This window comes from Mytilus galloprovincialis, chromosome 7 (genome assembly GCF_965363235.1).
Source record: "Mytilus galloprovincialis chromosome 7, xbMytGall1.hap1.1, whole genome shotgun sequence".
In the NCBI taxonomy this organism is placed as follows: Eukaryota; Metazoa; Mollusca; class Bivalvia; order Mytilida; family Mytilidae; genus Mytilus; species Mytilus galloprovincialis.
The window spans coordinates 75,466,954-75,484,172 of NC_134844.1; the positions used below are offsets into that span (position 1 = coordinate 75,466,954).

Below are 17,219 nucleotides of genomic sequence, written 5' to 3' on the forward strand. Positions count from 1 at the left end.
ATTCACATCGTGATTTCGAAATCCTGGGTTCCCTGTTGTGAACCCCTAAACAAATGACCTTGATAATAAAAAACACCCGGATGACAACAATCAATGGATATTGTACACTTTACGACAACGTTTCGAAAGTGATGAAATTACGTTTGATAATATTCTGACTTTTTAATCGGCCATTCTAACATTTCAAATTATTGATCATGGAAGTAAATCGAAACTCTCGTCTTACAATCCAAACAACGCGACCATTATGATGCAAATGCAAACAATGAAAAACGAAGTGAAAGTATTTTAATTTATCAGATATAATTTACAATCAGAGAGAACTTTTACATGCAAAATGTCGGACGTCACAAGTCATTAACTTCCGGTCAAAACGGAAACCTGAATAAACCGACTCTCTGTCCAAACCGGCCCTTTTTCATAGTCCCGTAGCCGGCCGGTTTATAAGGTTTTACTGTATTTAGTTTTACCAATAAACAGATTATTCTAAGCGTTGATCTGATCTAAACATTTGATTTTTTCTTCAGAATCAAAATTTAGTTCGAAATCAAGTGAATGCGGTTTATTTTTTTATGATTTCTTTCTCAATTATTATGAGAAATTGATTTGAGTGGTTTTTTTCATAAATAAATATATATTATTTGTTGGATACAAGTTTTCATTGTCAAATTTATAATATGTAAATCGCAAGTAATTTATTAGTTAAAATTACACAAATGTAAAATAGTTTTGATAGAAGGAAAAGAATAAAACCACTCACTTATTAAATATAATTTTTTGAACGGGCATTTGATATCAATGAAAATAAATGAACACATAATCTGAGTTTTTATTATGAATAAAACCATATTCTTAAAATGAAAAAAGATAATCAATATTTTAGTAAAGCACGTTAATGAAAATAATAGGATCATTAACTGATCATTTTTTTTTCGTTGTGTTTTAATGTTCGTTGGTTTCTTTTAAGATGAAAGTCGCAAAATTAATTACTCAATGAAATATGAGTTTTGATAGAAGCAAACATTCTTAAAAAGCAACAAGAGATATATTAGCGAAAAAATTAACAGAATTTTTCTTTCATCAAGAAATAATAAAACTCTTCAAACCATTATTATGAATCTTAAATATTGCAATATATTTCAACAATAGTACATGTATCTAGGACATTCGATGAAAGTGTCTCTTTTTTTAATTTCAACTATCTGTAATATGTTTTTTTTTTCCAAAATGCTAAATATATCAATGATTTTTATAGTTATTGGATTTTAAATCTGTATTTTGCTAAACAATATTGAAGGTAAGACTTTGGGATTTTTTTTTAAATTCTAATGTATGCCTCATAATGAAGAAAAAATATATTCAGGAATTGTATCATGGCTCAACACTTTACATTTTCAACATGAGCTGTAATGTATGATTCAGTCAAGTTAAAGCTATGGATAAACATACTGTACAGTTCAAAATTAATAAAATTAAAAATGATATGGGTTTAGCCTTTAAACCCTGCGGTGACATATAGTAGTAAACTTCTATGTCGATTTGTATCTGGTGGAAGATTGTTTCATTGGCAATCATATCACATCTTCTTATCTTGATATTGTTTGATTTTTTAAATAAAAAATCATTCACGTAATACGGTATAACATGTATAAACAGGCTTAAGCATGTCCTTTCTTTTATTTGAGGTTCCATAAACGGCTCAGCATTTTGTAATTCTAAGTTAAATTCAAAATGATGTATGTTAAATCTGTGTTTATAAACAGTATTTAATGATATAGCGCTAATAAATAATTTTTACAACAAACGATGCACATAATCATGATACCGTAAACATGTAAAAGAAATAGTTTATGTTTGCAATCTGACAATATCCCAGTCTGGATATCCATTATATTAAATACATTAAGAGTAAGGTATCGGCATAAATTAATAAGTGTTCAGATAACTGGAATGCTATATCTTCCTAAGTTCTACACAGTATAATAAAACACAATATTCAACTGATTATACATTCAAGACGTAGTGAGCCTATGATTATTTTTATCTATGATTATTGTCTACTTATGATACATAAAGTTTGTATCAACTGTAAATGAACATGATACTCTATTCTGCAAAGCCCATTTAGACCCGTATAGTTGTTTCATATCTTCAAATTATACTCCGAAATAAACTTTCGATTTGTATTTAACTTCTCAGTTCGTAATGGAACCTCGTTTAAATGTATATTCATCTTTTGTTTAGCCTCAAGCAGAGAAATAATCCAGTCTATTTTATGCGTTTTGTTTTGAAATCAGAATTTGAAAAATAAAAGATAAAAAATATTTCAGATGAATTGTTTTTAATATAAGGAGAAAGCTAGTGTTGAAACGACCGCTTGGTTTGAGGTCAAATTTATTGTCTTTTGATATTCGTGGTCTACATATAAAGTTCATAGTGTGGACAGAGTATAATAATTTTTATGCACTTTCCTAAATTTTCATATCTCCTGCATGAAATATTAAGCAGGGTATGCTATTTCATGTTAAACTTAGGTGATGGACTTTAAAATAAAGAAACTAGCTGGTCCATTTATAAAGGTAAATAATTAAAATGTCTTAAGATGTCAAACTGAGTTATATATTCCCTTAACTTTGAACTGTCCGATTTTGAGGGAGGAATGGTAGCCTTTTCTATAAATTTGATTTAATTTGTCCTTAAAATAGTTCACTACACAAAAACCTTTTCAAGATACATTCAAAATGAAATAGAAATCAGAACCCCCGGAACAAATATGATGAATATGATACTTGTGTTTTAGTTGCATTTACAAATTAAACAGACCAAACAGGAATCACGAGATTTGTTGATAGACATAAAAAGAATGGACTTGCAAATACATGTGTAGATAGAGATGAATCTATTTTGATATACACCACGAGACAGCAACTATAAGAATAGTCACTAAAAAACATCCGCATAAACACTAATAAGACAAGGGCCATAAAACATGATAAAAGTCTGCTTAAATTATAATATGTCGATGTTTAAATGCGGTTAAATTTACATATTAAACCGAACAATATAGTAAACAGATATGGCGTTAAGATAAGAGAAAATAAAAAAAAGCACTTCATACGTTCATGTGAACAAGAATAGTTATTTAATATCTTATATAATACTTTTTGCAAATTTTAGAGTGCTGTTTTGAAAATGTTTGCATAACAAAGACAATTTTGATAATTTAATGTTTAAAGTAATTTTTTTAACACTTTATTTTGAAATGAAATAGAAATGAAATTTGCATCATGATTTACAACTTATTTTAAAATGGAACACGTTATAGTCCAAGGATTTATATAACAGGGGAAAAATAGAACAGCCAAACACATTGAAAATTCACATTTTTCTGTAAATACAATGTTAAATATCAACAGTTAAAAACAATTCTTAATAAAAGAGGGACGAAAGATACCAAAGGGACAGTCAAATTGATAAATCTAAAACAAACTGACAACGCCATGGCTAAAAATGAAAAGACAAACAAACAACAGCACACACGACACAACATAGAAAACTAAATAATAAACAACACGAACCCAACCAAAAAACTAGGGGTGATCTCAGGTGCTCCGGAAGGGTAAGCAGATCCTGCTCCACATGCGGCACCCGTCGTGTTGCTTATGTGATAACAAATCCGGTAAATAGTCTAATTCGGTAGGTCACATTCATGAAAGGGAAGGGGATTGTAGTTACGACGTAAGGAACATATCCGATATCATCTGTGAAACGGTTATTCCATAACGGTCAACCAACTCGTGATGGCGTCCGTAAAATTGACGCAGGGATGGTTTCAACTTCACCATTTGGAACTCTTGGTTTAATAGCGTCCTTGTGAGCAGCAACCCTCTATCAAGAAAGTCATGATAGGAAATACAAGCACGGGAATATCGTATCAATTGGGAGATATATACCTCGTATGCAGGTGCTGCTGGAATGTTGCTACTTAGAAATGGAAAGTTCACAATTGGAAAGCTGAAATCATCTCTTTTGTCGTAAAGTTTTGTTTTCAACCGACCCTCATTGTCAATTTCTAGATGTAAGTCAAGATATGAGGCCGACTTAAATGTATCTGTAGTATCCTTTATCTCTAGCTCGATTGGATAGATGCGTTCCACATAGTCACCAAATTTTGAATTATTTAGTGAAACAACCGGAGAGGTTTTAGACTTTCTTTTTCATATTTTAGCAGAAATCTGGTGGTCTAAAATGGTATAGTTTATGGACATCAAGATGTCTGGGAGAAAGTTGTTACGTATTTCGAGATGGAACAAAACACACGAATGTAAACTGAAAACTGTAGATATTTGACATTGTATTTATGGATAAATTTGAATTTTCAATTGTATCTCAAAACTTAATTTTTAATAAGACTCGGAATTAGTATATTTCTCCTCTTATATTTAATGCGTTTCCCTCGGATTTAGTTTGTAGCCCCGATTTTATTTTTGTCCATTTACAAGATTTGAACAGCGGTATAGTACTGATGCCTTTATTATTCAAAATCAGCATTGGATCTAATAAGGAGGTTTCCACAGCGCGAAAGGAATAATAGTACTAGTCGCAGATAATGTCAAATTTAGAAAAAAAAAAAAATAAAAGCATAAAAAAGTATGTGACATTTTGGACAACCTTATAAATAAAGATATACCAATTAGCTAAACAGTCCAAGAGTCATGGGATAAAAGAAAATCAACCAAAAGGCCTACAACATTTTACAAAACACAATTTAAAAAATAAAGACATAGCAACTCGAACCCAACCAAAACCCCGGAATACCCAATCAGGTACCCCTGAAGAATAAGCAAATCTTCAATAAAAAGTAAATTTTTGGTAGACTCTTGTCATTCTTATAAAAAAATCTAGACGTGCTACTTACCAGGGAAAAAAGAATTATAAAGCAATTGTCTATTACATATTTCTAACTGATTACCTTTTCGAAAATTATCCTAGTTTTTAAATAAAACAAACATGAAGTATCTTGTGAAGTCGGCCTTTATATTTTATGTCGACAGCAAAATCGTGTGTCTTAAAATAAATATTGTAGATGATGTGAAATTCATGTCAACCCAAAACAAATCTTAAAAAACGGCTACACACTTCTTGCTAAAACACTTTAAGTTCACATTTTTTTCATTCATTTGGGTTTCTTCGAATGAGAAACAGGACATATATCTCACAACAAAATAATGCAACAAAATTGTAAAATACGTATCACATATCATATTATAATCACAAAATTTGCTAACATTAAAAGGTTTCTCTATGATAGACTATAATGTATGAGATAAATTTTGATAATTGTTAGAATATCATAACAATACTATTATTTTATGTATCACGTTAACCGTCTTTATAAGCAGAACATAACCTATTAATTATTATATTTCTAAATGCTCATCTTACAGTTAATAAAAAAATATTATGAAGTAGAATGTGCGATTCATATCTTATTTGATAATATGAAATATCATTAAATCTCATATTTATACAATATTCAATACAATTGATTATTATTTAGATATGGAGGTAATTATAGTATCATAATATCTGCTTTAGGATTTTGCATTTTAAACATGTACGTTATTTAAAAGATAGCATGGTTAATTAAGCGAAAGTCAACTCAATAACCTTTTTAATGTGTATGCTCTAGCGCTCATGAATTTCAAATATATAATGTACCCTACAATTTCAAAAAGATGTAATTCAATTCAATTTCTAAGGCAATAAAGTATGGATAATATGTAAATACAAGATTTTTAATTTTGATAACTTCTTCATGTCATACTGGTGAAACTTCGTTGAAAGCCTATTTCATATAAGTTACATTTTTGTAAACATATTTTGAGACAGTAACAAGGGACAAAAAAGTATGGCAGAAAAGAACCAATTCGATAATAATTTCCTAGATATAAATATTTAACATTTTGAATCTTATTCCCTTTAAAGGCATTATCGAAATATGATCTTGTAACCTATCCGCTCTTTGACATTACAATGTAACTAAATATTCTTTAAGGATATGTCGACATAGGTGACTAGAACAAAAATCATACTCTCTGAACATTGATTATGATCCAAATAAAGAAATGTGGTTTGGTTTGGACAAATTATATTTACCATGCCTCCTTTTCTGAATTCTCGTGAAATTTGATATAGGAAAATAAACTGTTGGAAAAACGATGATGATCAAACTTTAAAATTTCAAATAGTTTTTTAAGTCATTTTTTTTTGTTTTCAATGTTTTTTTGGGGAAAATCTTTGTTATGATTTCTTTTTTCGGTTTACATAATCATAATCATAATCTTTGACTTTTGACAATGTGCAGGATACAACTTTAAAAATAGGTACACCTGCAGAGGAATTTATGCCATTAAAAAAAATCCTATCTGAAAAAGTATGCCAATGCGTGCCTTAATAGTTATTTCTTACCTTTTTGTAGTATAAATATATCCCAGTAGCCACGTTGATGGTCAAATAATTGTATTATAGTCGGAATGTAATTACTCATGACGATTGATTTAAATAATGTTGATTTTTTTACACAAATTGCTCTCGGTACACTTGTACTCCCAACATTGTCAGTGATTATCTTACTATCCGATTATTCTAATTCCAAGTCATTGTTTTATAGCACCATTTGCAATGTTCACTAGTAAAACTAGGACATGCATGCTATATCTAAGAATTACATTTTGTCCGTAAAGAAACCATTCCTTTCCCATGAGTTCATACCCGGTCATGGCCTTTACTGTGAAGTCGTCATAAATATTTAATGTATTGCACTATTTTCTATGTGAAAGAGGCCCTTTTGGGATCAATGTTGAATAAAAATTAAGAGGTAAGCAAAAATAAAAATAATACAAACTTCGACGAATTAATTTTGTATATTAGATATATTATTTGTTTGAACAAATACAATTTATAAAATGTTTTGGTCGACTTATGCTCTATTATAACATAACTATAGATTGACAGTTTTTTAATTTTGTAGAAAATTGAAATTTGTTTTACTTTGGACGATATTAAAAACACGGGTACATAAATATTCAAATAAAATGTTGTCATTGTTTAATCATGTTTCATTGTAATGATACCCATTTAATATTTTTTTTCAATTTTTTACCAGGGACAATATTAAGATTAATCGAAGTTGCTTCCATGTACTTGTGAAAGGTTAATGTTTATATCCTGACAGGTTAAGATTAGACGACAATAAACTAGCAATACAAAGACACGTTATCGCTCTTTCTTGATACAATAAATAGAATTTAAAATAAAATAAAACGAATTTGAGTAAACCATTTAACCGTATTGTCATTTTAGTATCGCTATAATAAACTTTAAACATAAGATACATCTTTTAGAAAAATTGTACCAACGATTCTTGCAGTTACTGAAAGTAAACACTCAGACTTATTAACATGCTGGAGTTCCTTTCTGGTCGCTCCCATCAGCAGGTGTACTTCGCAATTCTGATTACTTTATAAACAGTATATAGATATAGGAAGATGTGGTGTGAGTGCCAATGAGACAACTATCCATCAAAATAACAAATTTATAAAAGTAAAACATCATACGATCCTATTTAATGACGCATCAATTGGTAAGGAATCTCAATACTATTTAAGTCTTGTTTCAAATTAAAAAAAACGAATTGGTTTGTATCCCCCCTCCCCCAAAGAAGAAGCAATGAATGAGCATTACAGTATTTCTCGTCTAATAACAAGACCTTATGTGTCCATTAACTACAGAAGAAATGTATATATCTGCCATGTTTCTTTCAGTAAAAATAATGGTTTGAAAGTATGATAATTCGTTATACCTATTTGAATATCGAAGGGTTAGGTTCTCATTTAAAACAACAACATACTTAACCCTTTGTCAAAAGGAACAGCACAAAAAGCTTCACGAGGAGTATGTCCACGATGCTTCTTTCGTGTGTCCATGCTCGTTATTTTTATTGTGTTTCATCTTTCTGTGTTTTGTTTTTTATATTGCATACCCTTTGAAGGTTATTCAAGAAACACATCTACTGCGGATGGTAAATTCATGTTTCATTATTTTTTGTCGTACTGATGTTGTTTATCATCTTAACAACGTGTTTTATAGTTCTTTCGTTTGTCTTTGTTCTATTATTAATATTACTTTTACTGTTAAATGGTTTTTAGTGATATCCGTTTGACGTGGCTTGGTACTTATACCCCTAGTTTTTTGGTGGGGTTCGTGTTGTTTATTCTTTAGTTTTCTATGTTGTGTTATGTGTACTATTGTTTGTCTGTTTGTCTTTTTCAATTTTAGCCATGGCGTTGTCAGTTTGTTTGGATTTATGAGTTTGACTATCCCTTTGGTATCTTTCGTCCCTCTTTTATACATTACGTCAATGCGTTTGTTTGTCTTTCATTTTTTGGTGGCGTGTTTTGTATATGCGACTTTTTGTATTTCTTTGGTTCTTATAACGTGACTCTGTACTTTAAAAGATCCCGTCAGTATGATATTGTTCTAGTTTATGTCATTATGATATATTTTTATTATGAATTACAAAATACGTTGAACCATAAAGGACAAAATCATTCAATCGCGTAGTGGAATTAACTATTTGTGGATTCTTATAAATTCTATATATAACTTTCGGACTCTTTTCAATCTCGGTCTATTTCTGAAATTTATTCTTACATACTTTTGATTTTTTAACCCTATATGCTAACATTGTCTATGTAAATTTTAAAATTGTTTGTATGCACATTAAACGACAAATCTATTTGACGTATAAAATTTTCAGACGTCAGACACACAAATCAATGAATGTGTTTGTAGATAGATGTTTTTGTGTTCTGTTAAATTGTTCCTTTTAAAATTGTTATACGATGATGACTGATGTTCTGTACCCATATTTTGACTATTTCATTTATTGTGTCTGTTTACTTAACGCACCAATGTAAATATAACGGAATTTGATGAGACTGTCATCAAAGTGAGAGGGTTAGCGCTATAACACCAGGTTTAATCCACCATTTTCTACATTTGAAAATGCCTGTACCAAGTCAGCAATATGACAGTTCTTGTCCATTCTTTTTTGATGCGTTTTGTTATTTGATTTTGCCGTGTGATTATGGACTTTCCGAATTCATTTTCCTGTAAGTTCAGTATTTTTGTGATTTTACTTTTTTCAGAAACTCCATTCGTGGGTCATGCGTCCGTAATTGGATGGTTTATCGATTTTATTACAGAAATTATCGTCGTGCTTCTAAAATTTGTACCATACGTTTATATTTATACGGTTTGAATGATTGATCTGATCTAATGGTATCATTGAAAAGTTAAATTTCTTTCAATGTGGATATGACAATAGTTTCTTAAATACATGGACTGTACACTGACAATTGAATCCGTTCTTTTTTTATTTGTCCCTTGAAATGTGTGTATGATGTTAAAGATACATGGAAATTGATTTTAAAATATGAAATATTAAAATCTAACATGGATTAAGGTTAAAGTTTAAGGTCGATTAACAAGGATATCGTCTGTATATCATTCTGTTACCAGTAAGTTATGGATATTTTTTTTAAAAAATAGCCTAAAGTAAATAGTACATTTAAATCTTGATATTTTCAATAATATCACATAATTTTTATGAGATTTCGTAAAATACATTCGTGGTTAAGAATAAAGAAATTTAAAGACCTATGCTGAAGATTTGAACAAAAACAATGCACGTTGTTCTGTGTTGAGAATTATCGCAAACGTGACAACAACTTTTTGCAGCTGATGTCTATAATGTTTAAGTTCTTGTGATACTCAAGTGTATTTCTATTCTCATTGAAATAATTGAATACTGATAATGTCTTTTCACTTCATGATTTGAAATTAGTTGACTGATCTGAACTTGTCTATCTCAGTACATAAATAAAATTTTACGAAATTTACATACTAAAAGTTTTTATTCGCGAATCATGATATTTTCAGAATAGGTGCTTGTAATTAAAACTTGTAATTCTATTGTGAAAAGACGGTGAGACGTTTTATATTGTTAATAATTCACAATTAGTTTGTATATTTTCATAATTCATATTTGAAATTAATGAATATGCATGTTGTTTAAGTTTGCATGGTCTGTCATGAATCTATATAGAGGGGCTCATAAATAAAAATTTATATTCTATGATTGTATAGTATGTTTGTCAGCATAGGGTTAGACAGTAATAAAAATTAAAAAAATATTTAAATTTGTTCTCATATGACAAATATTACATATACCGCTAAATCGGTCGATAACAAATATCACTTTAAGATAACCTTGCCAAGAAATTGCAACTATAATTGCTATTCAATCAATTGTTTGTCATCACTTGTGGTTGAATAAAAGTACCTCATGATATTGCAGTCTCCTAACCAACGCATCTGGTAGGAAAAAAGATAGCCAGACAACGTACCTTGTTTGTTTTAGGAGCTATGAATTTTTAGGAAAAAATATTTGTAAATTAGTTTAAAAGATGGGAAAGATACAAGAGGGACATTCAAACTCATAAATCGAAAATAAACTGACGTGGCTAATCATGCTAAAAAAGAAAAAGACAAACAGACAAAATACACAATACACAACATAGAAATTAATTTAAACTGTTCCCTTGTTTTGGGGATTTTTTGCTGTGCACATACTGATTTTGTGTCTTGGATGGATATCCATATCCTTTCTTGATTTGATTTTGATAATTCTGGTGTTTCTTGTATTTTTTAGAAATAATGATATAGCAACTAATGGTTCTTCTGAACTTATCTAAAATGCAAATTCTCAAATGTTCATTTTCAAAAGTAAAAGAACAAAAATACCGAACTCTGAGGAAAATTCAAACGGAAAGTCCCTTATCAAATGGCAAAATCCAGAGCTCAAACACATCAAACAAGTAGCAAAGCAACTGTCATAATCCTGTATGGAACGCCAAAACTGTCATGTCACTGTTATGACCATTTTTCATTATATGATGTGCATTTACCTTTATATGATGTGCACTTGTCATTATATGATGTGCACTTATCTTTATATGATGTGCACTTGTCAATATATGATGTGCAAACACCTTTATATGACGTGCAAATATGCTTATAGTATGTGCAAGTATCTTTATATGATGTTCAAACATCTTTATATGATGTCCAAACATCTTTATATGATGTCCAAACATCTTTATATGATGTCCAAACAGCTTTATATGATGTGCAACTACACTTATATGATGTGCATACATACTTATATGATGTGCAAATGTACTTATATGATGTGCAAATGTCCTTATATGATGTGTACATATACTTATATGATGTGCAAATATCTTTATTTGATATGCATTTTCCCTTATATTATGTGCAAGCAACTTTATATGATGTGGTTGTGTCATTATATTATGTGCTTGTAATCTTATATCATGTGGTTCGGTTAATTATAACTTCATTATATGATGTCGAAACGTCATTATATGATGTGCTTTCATCGTCGTTATGGTCAATGAACATGATTACGATTAGAATGATTACTGTCTACGTCATAACTGATTCCGACCTGTTTCTGCAGAATTAATATAAACCCGGATCAAATCTGTAGCTATCGTTTGGAAAATGGTTGAGATGTAAAAAGAAAAAAAACCTTGACATGTTTGTTCCTCGATTTAAGATGAAAAATCACACCAGATATTATTGAAAAATTGTCAAATTGTGAATTGCAAAGATTAGTTTTAATCAATGGGTCTACACTAATGAACATACGAGGTCTGCAATAATAGGGATACGAGTAAAGTTATTAAATTAAAGAAATGATTCTTTTATGCCATGCTCTATGCTCATTGTACTTGACTTATATTTGACAATATCTTTAAGTCTTGCGTTAGCGGCTTTTTTTAAAGACGTAAATACATGAATTTCCAGTATGTTCATTGTTTTGTAAAGTTTGTTTTGCTGATCATGTTAGCTGTGGAAGTTTGTCTCTATATCACTTTTCTGAAGAAAGACACCAAAACGGACAAAAACCGGACATTGATAGGATAATGACCATTAAATGGACCGGTCATTTACAACCCCCATATTTAAAAAGAGAAAAATCTTGACATGTTTGTTCCTCGATTTAAGATGAACAAAATCACACCAAATATTGATGGAAAATTGTCAAATTATGAATTTTAATCGATGGGTCTACAATAATGAATATACGGGATCTATAATAATGAATATACGGGATCTACAATAATGAGCATACAGTTAACCTATTACGTTTTAGAAATAGATCTTTAATCTGTTAAGCGGAAGTGCATTTTAAAGTTAAAGTGAGATAGTGTATTTTAACAAAAAATAGCGTTTCAAACATTTCGGCGGAAGATTAAGATCAATTAATGCAGGAACTAATTGAAGAATTTCCCGGCAGCGGCGAAAATATGATAAAACAAATTGTGTGGCTCTTATTTATAGCTTGCTGTTCGGTTTGATTAAAACCTCTGTGTTGAAGGCAGTAATTTAACCTATAATTGTTTACTTTTTACACATTATGACTTAGATGTAGAGTTGTCTCATTCATTGGCACTCATATCATATCTTCCTATTTCTATTCATTTCAAAAGACACCAATGAACTCAAAGTCAAATTTAAAAATATCTTATAACGATAGCTACAAAATTATCCTCTCGTATATATAATTATACCGGTATTGATGATTGGTTGATTAATTTGTTGATTGATTGCTTTTTAACGCCACTTTCAACACTATCATGCTAATTCGTGGCAGTGAGTTCATATTGATGGAGGAAACCGAAGTCCCCGGAAAGAAACACCGAATTTCGATAGGAAAAACTAATAATTCTATTTAGTTGAGATTGGAGTCGAGCTTACCTGCCACGTGTGGGATTTGAACTCACAACCTACATGCAAGTGTTGACAGGCTAGATACTTGGACCACTCGGCCACCGACCCCCCCCCCCCCAAAAAGGAATGAAAGGAGATATGGGATCACCTTCAACTCGGTGCATGACACTTGCTTTTTATTATGTGTTCATGCATTTATTGCACACTTACATGATTATGAATGTATGCTTGACGTCCAACGGAAAATTGATATATAAAAGACTATGTGGTATGATTGCCAATGAGACAACTCTCCACAAGACACCAAATGACACAGAAATTAACAACTATAGGTCACCGTACGGCCTTCAACAATACACAAAGCCCATACCGCATAATGAGCTATAAAAGGCCCCGAAATGACAAATGTTAAACAATTTAAACGAGAAAACTATCAGCATAATTTATGTACAGAAAATGAACGAAGAACATATACCAGTATGTAACACTTCAACAGACGAAAACCACTGAATTACAGGCTCCTGACTTGGGAGAGTTGCATATTCGTACGGGAACATATTAATGTGAAATGAATGTTAACCCTGTTTTGTAATAGACCGACACCCTGAGTCGGATTTTTAACATGCTACTTCGCAGAAATCCTTTTCACCTTACGGTGTTACCCGGACAGATTATTCTGATTCCGAGCCGAACAAGTCTTTGATTTTACTCCTTAATTTAGCAGGGAAGCAGCAAATACCAATTTTAAATTCTTTAGTTTTGAACCGGCCGGAATTCGAACCTACGACCAGCAACACTAAAGGCTAACATGCTACCATGAAAGCACCTCCACTAGACTGTTACCCGTAATATAAAAGGAAAGCCGTTCAGATATACAACTCCGTAAACAGGGCGAACTTACTGACCATTGATTTTTTGGGGTGATTGCGGGGGAAAGGGGGGCATTTTTTTGTAACTTTGATTCCAAGTTTCCTAAAAGATATTTTATCTTTTTCAGGAGGGAATAAAAATAATTGTTTCCATTGAAAATGAAAGAAAAAATAAAACAATAATTAAAGAGTTTTTTTCTTTAAAGTCCTGCCCACACTTCATGTTTACATCACGATGACCGTGAGGGCATTCCGATATATTGTCGAAACAGAGATTTGAATTTCAATTTTGACTGGTTCATGTAACCGATCGTATAAAAACGCACACATAATCGAGTGCAAAATAAAATTCCTTGTCGCTTCAAGTAATGCTCATAAAAACATTTTTTTTAGAACATATTAAATTAATAATATGAAAAGGTTGCATCGTTAGAAATATATTTATACATTTGTAAGTAATATATATGCACACGTACAGAACAATCGGGTTAACGCATGCGGAAGAATACCTCAAGAACGTTTATGCGGGGAAAACGAATGCCTACATAAATCCAAACTATTAGAAAATCCAAATTATTACAGAAGAGTTTTCACCATGCACTTGCACTGCACTATTATTAGAATAGTAGAAAAGAATGCTATAGCATTTGGATCAAAATTATGTATACATGTAACTGTTATATACAAATATTGATTTAACATATAACAACGAACCAGAGTATACTGATTTGTATCACTACAATATAATAGTTATTACGGTGCGGTTGAATTCCCTGTCATTTATTCATCATCCAAGCACGAATTTGTCTCAGAAAAAATATATCTCTGTAAGTTAACCTCACTTTCAGGTATTGAGGGGGGATTTTTTTTAGACAAGTGCGTGTGACCATCCACGAGAACTTGCGGTCATCCGATGTTCAGTACTTCAGTCCTTTGATACTGTTTGTTCTGGTAAATATTACATCAGCCAATGAAATTCAGCCTTCGCATTTTTGAAGGTGTATATAAATCCGACAAAACCGAGAATCCCAAATGGTCTTAAAACAGAAAATAGAATGGAGCGTTTTCAGATCAGCTAAGCAATATTTGTAATTTAATTAGATTTGTGTCTGAATAAACATAAAAACACTGTATTTATTTTTTGTTTACTGAGGCCTGGTGGTTGTGTTTTCAATTTTTCTAAGTAAAGATTTACGGCGAGGACTTTTAATATTTTGCGTTTATCTTTAAAACTACAATTATAGATTAAAAACAATAATAGTGCAATGTGTCTGAATATATTCTATGGTAAATTTTAAGGTCCCATTTTGGGCAATTTTGGCTCTTATGAGTTTTGTTGTTTTATTGCCTATTATCTTGATACTTATTTATAGAGAAACCTTTTCTTAGCAAAATAGTTTTCTCGTTTGAATTGTTTCACATTGTCATCATGGGACCTTTTATACTGACTATGCGGTATGGGCATTGTTGAAGGCCTTACGGTTACCTATAGTTGTTAATGTCTGTGTCATTTTGGTCTCTTGTGGAGAGTTGCCTCATTGGCAATCATACCACATCTTCCTTTTTATATCATAAGAACAGATTTAAAAATAAGTAAATTATAATTATTGTCATTTTCAATTTTCATCATTGGTGGTGGGGACGGGGTAGGAAAGATGGGAATTCCTCTAATTTTTTTCCAAGTCGTTACCGTGAAATAGGAAAACTACACAATCATTCCAAAGACATAAACTTTACCCCCCCCCCCTCCTAAAAAAACCCTTCAGAGAACAATATTACACACACCTTTCTCAATACATTTGTTCGTAATAACAACAAAAAAACGCATTAAATTCTTTTTGCATTATATAAGTTTGAAATAGCACGTCAATAGTGGATTTAGAACTTTAAGTGTGGAAGTTGTTTGCGACTTGAAATTTAATTTGGATATGCCGGTTATGGTCTCATTGATATTTATCACACCTTCATTAAATATTACTAGTTTCAGATGAATCCATACTCTGCTAGAAGAAATTATTTGTTGAAAAGATAAGGATTAGGATTTTAACAGATGAGGCTAGCGGAGCTAGGCGTAAAATTGACATTTTTCGAGTCAAAACTATCAATTTTTACTGGGGTGGGGGGAGTACGATGAGGGTCGAACCCTAAACAGTTATGGCAAGTATGGACATAACCATTCCAGCTTTATACAATCTGAATTTGAATTAATTCATTATTCAATATCTGACACATCATAGGTTTATGACACATAATAAATGTGGTCTCAGATTTTCAAAAGTTGAAATTACCTATTATATTGTCCAATATCCGAAATCTAAATATATTGCTAGATTCAACATATCAAAGAACCCTAAGAATTGCTTGTTTTAAGTGCCGTTTTGGCCCCTTATTTCTAAAAAGTTTTTGACTGGCTACAAAGTATTTACGGACAACGAACACATCGCAAAAACATTATACTGCGTCAAATCTATAAATATAAACAATTGAATACCACCATTCTATTTAAAAAAAAAAATCAAAATTAAAGGCTCCTTTAATTTCTTCCTATTCCCTCTTGATGGGGGTTGTAAATGACCGGTCCATTAAATTGGTCATTACCCTATCAATGTCCGGTTTTTGTCCATTTTTGTGTCTTTCTTCAGAAAAGTGATATATAAAGACAAACTTCCACAGCTTACATGATCAGCAAAGCAAACTTTACAAAACAATGAACATACTGGAAATTCATGTATTTACTTCTTTAAAAAAAGCCGCTAACGCAAGATAATCGTAATCATGTTCATTGACCATAACGACTATGAAAGCACACCATATAATGACGTTTCGACATCATATAATGAAGATAACCGAACCACATGATATAAGATTACAAGCACATAATATGATGACACAACCACATCATATAAAGATCTTTGCACATAATATAAGGAAAAATGTACATCATATAAGGATGCTTGCACATCATATAAGAATGTTTGCACATCATATAAGTACATTTGCACATCATATAAGTACATTTGCACATAATATAAGTATATGTGCACATCATATAAGGATATTTGTACATCATATAAGAATGTTTGCACATCATATAAGAACATTTGCACATCATATAAGTATTTATGCACATCATATAAGTAGATATGCACATCATATAGAGATGTTTGAACATCATATATAGATACTTGCACATAATATAACTTGAACAGCGGTATACTTCTGTTGCCTTTATCAGCATATTTGCACGTCATATAAAGGTGTTTGCACATCATATAATGACAAATGCACATCATGTAAAGGTAAATGCACATCATATATGTCATATAATGACAAGTGCACATCATATAAAGGTAAATGCACATCATATAATGAAAATGGTCATAACAAGACAGTTTTGGCGTTCCATTATTCCTGACTTGGTACAGGCAATTGTGTAGAAAATGGTGATTTAAACCTGATTTTTAG

At 31.0% G+C, this 17,219-nt stretch overlaps 1 long non-coding RNA gene across 1 annotated transcript in view; it reads right to left on the reverse strand.

The window, feature by feature from the left end:
* The window catches only part of LOC143083664 (uncharacterized), a 42,013-nt gene that overhangs the window by 23,474 nt on the left and 1,320 nt on the right, over positions 1-17,219 (reverse strand). The window lies entirely within an intron of this gene.